This window comes from Tachyglossus aculeatus, chromosome 2, assembly GCF_015852505.1.
Source record: "Tachyglossus aculeatus isolate mTacAcu1 chromosome 2, mTacAcu1.pri, whole genome shotgun sequence".
Taxonomy (NCBI): Eukaryota; Metazoa; Chordata; class Mammalia; order Monotremata; family Tachyglossidae; genus Tachyglossus; species Tachyglossus aculeatus.
In genome coordinates this window covers 142,767,486-142,777,644 of record NC_052067.1, presented here as the reverse complement: position 1 = coordinate 142,777,644, position 10,159 = coordinate 142,767,486, and the positions used below count along the sequence as shown (strand labels likewise).

The 10,159-nt window shown below is 49.0% G+C and overlaps 1 protein-coding gene across 1 annotated transcript in view; it reads left to right on the top strand.

The window, feature by feature from the left end:
* Positions 1–211: 211 nt before the first annotated feature.
* The window catches only part of ERGIC2 (ERGIC and golgi 2), a 66,899-nt gene continuing 56,951 nt past the window's right edge, over positions 212–10,159 (top strand). Inside the window, exons 1-2 of the mRNA XM_038740856.1 lie at positions 212–294; positions 8,927–9,046. The gene's annotated coding sequence lies outside the window, so the exon portion shown is untranslated. The remainder of the gene's footprint in view (positions 295–8,926; positions 9,047–10,159) is intronic.

Here is a 10,159-nt window from a genome sequence, read left to right as displayed (position 1 = left end):
GACTGAATGACTGAATGACTGAATGAGTGACCGAGCACTCACCCCCCCCGGTCACGTGGTCCCTCCCTCGGGCCCCCCCCCCCCCTCCCCGCCTCGGCCGCGCGGGCCACCCTGGTGTCGCGCTGAGGCGAAGTATCGCGAGATCCTGTGGGCTCTCTCGCTCGCTCTCTCTCTCTCCCTCCCCCCCCCCCGCCCAGTGGGGTTCCCACGTGTTCTCGCGATAGCCGTGCGGGCGGCGGGGCCGAGGGGGCCGAGGGGGCCGAAGAGGCCCTAGGCCGGCGGGCGGCGCCCTAGGTGAGCGGCCCGAGGAGGAGGCTGGAGGAGGCTGGAGGGTGGAGGAGGATGGTGCCACACCCGGACCCCACCGCTCCCTCTCCCCTCTGCTCCCCTCCCCCTTTCTCCTCACCCCCTTGTTTGCCCCCCCTTTTCCTGCTCCCCTTCTTGTCCTGCCCCCCTTTCCTGCCCTCCCTTTTTCTGCCCCCCTTTTCCTGCTCCCCCTTTTGTCCTGCCCCCCCTTGTCCTGCCCCCCTTGACCTACCCCCTTGTCCTGCCTCCCTTTCCTTCCCCCTTTCTTTCCCCCCTTTTCCTGCTCCCCCTTTTCTCCCCCCTTTTCCTGCTCCCCCTTTTCCTGTTCCCCCTTTTCCTCCCCTCTTTTCCCCTCCCCTTTTCCTCCCCCCTTTTCCTCCCCTCTTTTCCCCTCCCCTTTTCCTCCCCCCTTGTCCTGCCCCCCTTTTCCTGCCCCCTTTCTTTCCCCCCTTTTCCTGCTCCCCCTTTTCCTGCCCCCTTCTTTGTCCTGCCCCCTCTTGTCCTGCCCCCCTTTTTGGCCTCCCTTTTCCTGCCCCCTGTCTTTCCCCCCTTTTCCTGCCCCCTTCTTTGTCCTGCCCCCCTTTTTGGCCTCCCTTTTCTTGCCCCCTTTCCCCCCTTTTCCTGCTCCCCCTTTTCCTGCTCCCCCTTTTCCTGCCCCCTTCTCCCTCCTCCCTTTCCCGGCCCCCCTTTTCCTGCCCCCTTCCTTCCCCCCCTTTCCTTGCCCCTCCTTGTCCTTGCCCCCCGTTTCCTTTTCTTTCCTTCCCTCTCCGTCTCCCTCTCCCTCTCCCTCTCCGTGGGTCCCCGGGGGTCGTTGGGCGGTATGAGCAGCAGCGCTGGAGTGCTTCCCGGGGGCGCAGAGCACTGTGCTAAGGGCTGCGCGGCGGAGGGGGAGGGGCGGGGGGAGGACACACTGCACAGCGCCCGACTCAGCCCCTGGGCCAAGGTGGACACCATCAACCTTTCAATCAATGCTGTTGAGCGCTTACTACGTGCAGAGCACTGGAATGAGCGCTTGTGGGAATACGCTCTCCATCTTTCCATCAGTGGGGTTTATTGAGCGCCTACTGGGTACAGAGCGCTCCACTGAGCATTTGGGAGGCTTTGCTGTCAATCAGGGGTGTTGAGCTCTTACTGTGTGCAGAGCGCTGTACTAAACGCTTGGGAGAGTACACAATCAATCTTTCCATCAGTGGGGTTTATTGAGCGCTTTCTCTGTGTAGAGCACCGTACTAAGCATTTGGGGGACTGCTGTCAATCAGGGGTGTTGAGCGCTTACTGTGTGCAGAACACTGTACTAAACGTTTGGGAGAGTACACCATCTTTCCATCAGTGGGGTTTATTGAGTGCTTACTGTGTGCAGAGCCCTGTACTAAGCATTTGGGGAAAGCACGCTGTCAGTCTTTCAATCAGTGGTGTTGAGCGTTTACTGTGTGCAAAGCACTGTGCTAAACGTTTGGGAGAGTACACAGTCAATCTTTCCATCAGTGGGGGTTTTTGAGTGCTTTGTGTAGAGCACTGTACTAAGCATTTGGGGGACTTTGCTGTCAATCGGGGGTGTTGAGCGCTTACTGTGTGCAGAGCGCCGTACTAAGCATTTGGGGGATTTTGCTGTCAATCGGGTGTTGAGCACTTCCTGTGTGCAGAGCACTGTACTAAACGTTTGGGAGAGTACACCATCTCTCCATCAGTGGGGTTTATTGAGTGCTTACTGTGTGCAGAGCACTGTACAAAGCATTTGGGGAAAGCACGCCATCAGTCTTTCAATCAGTGGTGTTGAGCGTTTACTGTGTGCAAAACACTGTACTAAACGTTTGGGAGAGTAAATCTTTCAGTGGGGTTTATTGAGTACACAATCTTTCTATCAGTGGGGTTTATTGAGCACTTACTGTATGCAGAGCACTGTACTAAGCATTTGGGGGACTTTGCTGTCAATCAGGGGTGTTGAGCGCTTAATATGTGTAGAGCACTGTACTAAACGTTTGGGAGAGCACACAATCAATGGCACTGATTGTTTCCTGTGTGCAGAGTGCTTTACTAAGTACCTTATCCGTCAATTGAATGTATTGGGTGCTCCTTAAACACTTTAGAGAGTATGCAATCAATCCAAGGTATTCCTTGAGCGCTTACTGTGTGCAGAGCGCTGTACTAAGCATTTGGGGGACTTTGCTGTCCATCAGGGGTGTTGAGCGCTTAATATGTGCAGAGCACTGTACTAAACGTTTGGGAGAGTGCACAATCAATGGCACTGATTGTTTCCTGTGTGCAGAGCGCTTTACTAAGAACCTTATCCGTCAATTGAATGTATTGGGTGCTTCTTAAACACTTGAGAGAGCATGCAATCAATCCAAGGTATTCCTTGAGCGCTTACTATGTGCAGAGCAGTGTAGTAAGCGCCCGGGAGAGTACGCAACAGAGTTGGCAGAGATGTTCCTTGCCCCCAAGGGAAGGGAAATGGGCGAGGAAGGGAACCCAGGTGTGCTCGGGCCCTGCCCGCCCCAAACCCAGGTAGGCAATTTGTCAGACACTGATAGGCTGGGATCTTCCCAATCCCGGAGGACAGGAGCTGAAATCTCCCTCCCTCTCCCCTACCCCCTTCCCCTCCCCACAGCCCTTGCGTACATTTGTACATATTTATTACTCTATTTATTTACTGTGTGCAGAGCACTGTACTAAACGCTTGGGAAGTACAAGTTGGCAGCATAGGGAGACGGTCCCTACCCAACAGTGGGCTCCCAGTCTAGAAGGGGGAGACAGAGAACGAAACCAAACGTATTAACCAAATAAAATAAATAGAATAGATATGTACGAGTAAAATAAATAGAGTAATGAATCATCATCAATCGTATTTATTGAGCGCTTACTGTGTGCAGAGCACTGTACTAAGCACTTGGGAAGTACTAGTTGGCAGCAGAGAGAGACGGTCCCTACCCAACAGTGGGCTCCCAGTCTAGAAGGGGGAGACAGAGAACAAAACCAAACATATTAACCAAATAAAATAGAGTAGATATGTACGAGTAAAATAAATAGAGTAATAAATCATCATCAATCGTATTTATTGAGCGCTTACTGTGTGCAGAGCACTGTACTAAGCGCTTGGGAAGTACTAGTTGGCAGCATAGAGAGATGGTCCCTACCCAACAGTGGGCTCCCAGTCTAGAAGGGGGAGACAGAGAACAAAACCAAACGTATTAACCAAATAAAATAAATAGAATAGATATGTACGAGTAAAATAAATAGAGTAATAAATCATCATCAATCGTATTTATTGAGCGCTTACTGTGTGCAGAGCACTGTACTAAGCAGCTTGGGAAGTACAAGTTGGCAACATATAGAGACAGTCCCTACCCAACAGTGGGCTCACAGTCTAGAAGGGGGAGACAGAGAACAAAACCAAACATACTAACAAAATAAAATAAATAGAATAGATATGTACGAGTTAAATAGAGTAATAAATATGTACAAGCATACGTACATATATACAGGTGCTGTGGGGAAGGGAAGGAGGTAAGATGGGGAGGATGGAGAGGGGGATGAGGAGGAGAGGAAGGAAGGGGCTCAGTGTGGGAAGGCCTCCTGGAGGAGGTGAGCTTTCAGTACGGATTTGAAGGGAGGAAGAGTGCTAGCTTGGCAGATGGGCAGAGGGAGGGCATTCCAGGCCCGGGGGAGGACGTGGGCCGGGAGTCGATGGCGGGACAGGCGAGAACGAGGTACGGTGAGGAGGTGAGCGGCAGAGGAGCAGAGAGTGCAGGCTGGGCTGGAGAAGGAGAGAAGGGAGGTGAGGTAGGAGGGGGCGAGGGGATGGACAGCCTGGAAGCCCAGGGTGAGGAGTTTCTGCCTGATGCGTAGGTTGGTTGGTAGCCACTGGAGATTTTTGAGGAGGGGAGTAACATGCCCAGAGCGTTTCTGGACAGACAGTCCGGGCAGCAGCATGAAGTATGGATTACTCTGTGCCAAGCACTGTTCTAAGCGCTGGGGTAGATACAGGGAAATCAGGTTGTCCCACGTGGGCTCGCAGTCTTAATCTCCATTTATAGATGAGGTAACTGAGGCCCAGAGAAGTGAAGTGACTTGCCCAAAGTCACACAGCTGACAAGTAGTGGAGCCGGGATTAGAACCCATGACCTGACTCCCAAACCCGGGATTTTGCAGTCTTTAGGGGAGGGGAGACCCTCCCTTTCCAGTTTTTTTCCCTGGAGGGGGTGGGATGGGACGCTCTACAATGTAGATTTCATTGCAACAGCTTCTGTTATGCCAAATCATCATCAATCGTATTTATTGAGCGCTTACTATGTGCAGAGCACTGTACTAAGCGCTTATAATGAAGGCATTTATTAAACACTCACTCTGTGCAAAGCACTGTTCTAAGCACTGGGGAGGTTACAAGGTGATCAGGTTGTGCGACTGGGGGCTCACAGTCTTCATCCCCATTTTACAGATGAGGGAAGTGAGGCACAGAGAAGTTGGGTGACTTGCCCAAAGCCACACAGCTGACAATTGGCGGAGCTGGGATTTGAACCCATGACCTCTGACTCCAAAGCCCGGGCTTTTTCCACAGAGCCACGCTGCTTCTAATAAAAACTCAAAAAAAAGCAGAGGGCAGAGACAGTTGGTCTTATTTATTGAGCACATAGTATGTGCAGAGCACTGTACTAAGCACTTGGGAGAGTACAACAGAATCAGATATTTAAGAGACATCTAGAAGACTGTGTTGAAAATACAACTGAGGCTTTTTCCTCTTGGCTGGGTCATTACAACACTGTGTTAGGAAATATTTGGACAGTGTTAACAGCCATTGGAAAACGTTTAGTACATATTTACTATTCTTTTTATTTTGTTAATGATGTGCATATAGCTTTAATTCTATTTGTTCTGACGATTTTGACACCTGTCTACATGTTTTGTTGTCCGTCTCCCCCTTCTAGACTGTGAGCCCGTTGTTGGGAAGGACCCGTCTCTATATGTCCGACTTGTACTTCCCAAGCGCTTAGTACAGTGCTCTGCACACAGTAAGCGCTCAATAAATACGATTGAATGAATGAATTAGACATGTTCCCTGCCCGTAACAAGCAGACAAGCCTACAATCGGGACCAGTCTGGTTATGCACACATTTTGGGCAGTATTCTATTTGTTCTGAGCGTGGCTCAGTGGAAAGAGCCCGGGCTTTGGAGTCAGAGGTCATGGGTTCGAATCCCGGCTCCACCACAAGTCTGCTGTGTGACCTTGGGCAAGTCACTTAACTTCTCTGAGCCTCAGTTACCTCACCTGTAAAAATGGGGATTAAGACTGTGAGCCCCACGTGGGACAACTTGATCACATTGTATCCCCCCCAGCTCTTAGAACAGTGCTTTGCACATAGTAAGTGCTTAACAAATGCCATTATTATTATTATTTTTATTATTCATGAGAAGCAGCGTGGCTTAGTGGAAAGAGCCCGGGCTTTGGAGTCAGAGGTCATGGGTTCTAATCCTGGCTCCGCCACTTGTCAGCTGTGTGACTTGGGGCAAGTCACTTCTCTGTACCTCAGTTACCTCATCTGTCAAATGGGGATGAAGACTGTGAGCCCCTTGACAGACAACCTGATTACCTTGTATCTACCCCAATGCTTAGAACGGTGCTTGGCACATAGTAAGTGCTTAACAGATGCCATCAGTATTACTGTTATTCATTCAGTTTTATTTATTGAGTGCTTACTCTGTGCAAAGTCCTGTGCTAAGCACTTGGGAGAGAATGAGCAGCATTTTTAATGTAGAGCAGTTTAATTGCAGTGTGGCTCAATGGAAAGAGCACGGGCTTGAGAGTCAGAGGTCATGGGTTGAAATTCTGGCTCTGCCAGTTGTCAGCTGTGTGACTTTGGGCAAGTCACTTAACTTCTCTGTGCCTCAGTTACCTCATCTGCAAAATGGGGGTGAAGACTGTGAGCCCCACGTGGGACAAACTGATTACCCTGTATTCTCCCCAGCGCTTAGAACAGTGCTTTGCCCGTAGTAAGCGCTTAACAAATGCCGTCATTATTATTATTGTAAATAAGATCATCATCATCAATCGTATTTATTGAGCGCTTACTATGTGCAGAGCACTGTACTAAGCGCTTGGGAAGTACAAATTGGCAACATGTAGAGACAGTCCCTACCCAACAGTGGGCTCACAGTCTAAAAGGGGGAGACAGAGAACAAAACCAAACATACTAACAAAATAAAATAAATAGAATAGATATGTACAAATAAAATAAATAAATAAATAGAGTAAAAAATATGTACAAACATATATCCATATATACAGGTGCGGTGGGGAAGGGAAGGAGGTAAGATGGGGGGGATGGAGAGGGGGACGATGGGGAGAGGAAGGAAGGGGCTCAGTCTGGGATGCAATAAAGTATTACAAATTAACAGCAACCACATTTAATTGTGCATTTTATTGGGAGCCTAAGGACTTTTATGTCATTCCAGAGCCATTGCGAGTATTTTTTTTTATTTGACATTCGTTCAGTACTTTGTGCAGAACGTTGTTCACGCCCTGGGGATAGGTTCACGGATATTGTGTCAGACAATATCCTTGACATTGATTCATTCATTGAATAATAATAATAATAATGGCATTTAAGCACTTACTATATGTGAAACACTCTGATTTATTGAGCGCTTACCATGTGCAGAGCACAGTTCTAAGTGCTTGGGAGAGTAGAGTACAACAATAAATGGACAGATTACCTGCCCACAACGAGCTTACAGTCTAGAGAAGCAGCGTAGCTCAGTGGAAAGAGCCCAGGCTTTGGAGTCAGAGGCCACGGGTTCAAATCCCGGCTCCGCCAATTGTCAGCTGTGTGACTTCGGGCAAGTCACTAAACCTATCTGTGCCTCAGTTACCTCATCTGTAAAATGGGGATGAAGACTGTGAGCCCCCTGTGGGGCAACCTGGCCACCTTGTAACCTCCCCAGCGCTTAGAACAGTGCCTTGCATATAGTAAGCGCTTAATAAATGCCATCATCATCACCGTAGAGGGGTGGAAACAGACATTAATAGAAATAAATGAGAGATGTGGACATGTGTGCCGTGGGGCTGGGAGAGGGGGAGGGAATAAAGGGAGTCAGGGTGACGCAGAAGGGAGTGGAAGAAGAGAAAAGGGAAGTTTAGTCAGGGAAAGCCTCTTGGAGGAGATGTGTCTTCTGTAAGGCTTTGAAGGATGGGGGGATCTATAAAGGGAAGGAAAAAAGGAGCAAAAAATTATAGCTGGGGAAGTAACCTTCAGGCTTCCCATCCCTCAGTCCCAGCTCCAAGTCCCAAACTTCCCAACATTGTCCCTGCCAGGACTGAGCGATTTTATTTTGGCGTGCTCTGCCCCTGCGACCATAGTCAATCAATCAATCAATCGTATTTATTGAGCGCTTACTGTGTGCAGAGCACTGTACTAAGCACTTAATATGTACAAACATATATACAGGTGCTGTGGGGAAGGGAAGTGTCTTGCCCCAAGTCACACAGCTGGCAGCGCCGGGATTTGAACCCATGACCTCTGACGCCAAAGCCCGGGCCCTTTCCCACCAAGCCACGCTGCTTCTCCATGGTCTTCCATGGTCTTCCCCTCTGGGTGACCGGGAAGGAAATAGGGGGAAGGGGCTGCCCCGTAATCGGCCGCCTTCCGACAGGCCTTGGAGAGGGGCTGGGGAATATGTGCCTTATTTTATTTTATTGGGTCCTACTCTCCCAAGTGCTTAGTACAGCAAAGCAGCAGAGTGTAGTGGGGTAGAGCCCGGGCTTGGGAGTTAGAGGGTCATGGGTTCTAATCCCAGCTCCGCCACTTGTCTGCTGTGTGACCTTGGGCAAGTTACTTTACTTCCCTGTGCCTCCAACTTGGACTTTCCAAGTACTTAGTACAGTGCTCTGCACACAGTAAGCGCTCAATAAATATGATTGAATGAATGAATGTTACCTCATCTGTAAAATGGGATTGAGCCCCACATGAACCAAAGACTGAGTCCAACCTGATTAGGCTGTATCCACCCCAGCGCTTAGTACAATGCCTGGCACATAGTGAGTACTTAACAAATACCATAGTAATAATTATTATTACTATTATTATCATCAATCGTTTTTATTGAGCGCTTACTACATGCAGAGCACTGTACTAAGCGCTTACTATTATTATTATTATTATGTACTATTATTATTACAGTGCTCTGCACAGAGTGTGCGCTCAGTAAATGCGATTGATCGAGCGGGGTTTCCCCCGCACTGCCTCCGTTGCTCCAGCCGAGAAGCAACGTGGCTTAGCGAATAGAGCCCGGGCCCGTCTGCTGGGTGACCATGAGCAAGTCACTTCATTTCATTCATTCATTCAGTCGTATTTATTGAGCGCTTACTGTGTGCAGAGCACTGTACTAAGCGCTTGGGAAGTACAAGTTGGCAACGTATAGAGACGGTCCCTACCCAACAGCGGGCTCACAGTCCTGGGCCTCAGTTCCCTCACTGGGAAAGTGGGGATAAGAGCGTGAGCCCCATACGGGGCAGGGATTGTGTCCAACCTGATTAACTTGTATCTCCCCAATGCTTAGAACAGTGCTTGGCAGATAGTGCGCGCTTAACAAGTGCCGTAATTATTAATATTATTATTATTATTATTAGGTGGCGATAGAGTCTTCTCCCCTGTGATGGAGGACGGGGGACTGTAAGCTCCTTGAAGACAGGGATCTGCCAACTCTTGCTTTGAGCTCTTCAAGTGCTTATTACAGTAGTCCGCACACGGTAAGTGCTCGATAAATGCCATTAATTCGGAGGAAGAGGGGCAACGTTCCTGTCACTAGACCGCCCTGGGGCTTTATTATCGTTGTGCGCTCTCCCAAGCGCTTAGTACAGTGCTGTGCACACATTAAGCGCCCCCAAAATACGATTGGCCGACCGACTGAATGCAACGCTCGATTTGGTGTTAGTTCCCTCTCACTTGGGTCCGCCTAGTCCAGGACAGAGTATTTTCCGGTGATTTTCCTAGGTGTTTTCAGGCTACAGTATCGCAAAGTCTGAATCCAGCACCGTGAAGGCTTATTCCATAAGCTCCTATATAGTACTCGTTTTTATCCACAACAGTGCAAGGATTGTGGCGACCAACTTGAAGGTTTGCTTCGATACACCTCTTGGAAGCCTGTTTCTCCCCTGCACCGTCCATACGTTTTCCAATTAATTCCACGGCTGGAAGCTTTTCTTCATTACCTAAATGCCAGAATAAATGAGCTGTAATGTCGGTTATCACTCGATGTTTCCTCGGCAAGTCAGAGGTGGCAGGGCTGCATTCACAGCTCACGGGGGCGGCGTCTGTTGTGATATTGTCCTCTCCCAAACGCTTAGTACGGGGCTCCGCACACTGTAAGCGCACAATAAATACCATTGATCGACTCCGTGGCATTGTTAATGATGTGAATCTAGCTTTATTTTTATGTCTTCTGGCGACTTGACACCTCTCCACGTGTTTTGTTTTGTTGTCTGTCTCCCCCTTCTAGACTGTGAGCCCGTTGTTGGGTAGGGACCGTCTCTATGTGTTGCCAACTTGTAGAACAGTGCTCTGCACATAGTAAGCACTTCATAAATTCCATTATTATTATTATTACTTCCCAAGCGCTTAGTACAGTGCTCTGCACACAGTAAGCACTCAATAAATACGATTGAATGAGTGAATGAATGTCCTTTGTATCCTCTGCTTCTCGTCTAGTTTTTCCCAGCTTCTCTGGCTTCTAAGGAAGCAGCAGCAGGCTGATTTCAATACCGGGGGAAACGACTTTCTTTGATTGTTTTGCCCTGACAGCTCGGTGTCTCGGCCAGTTAATAATAATAATAATAATAATGATGGCATTTACTAAGGGCTTA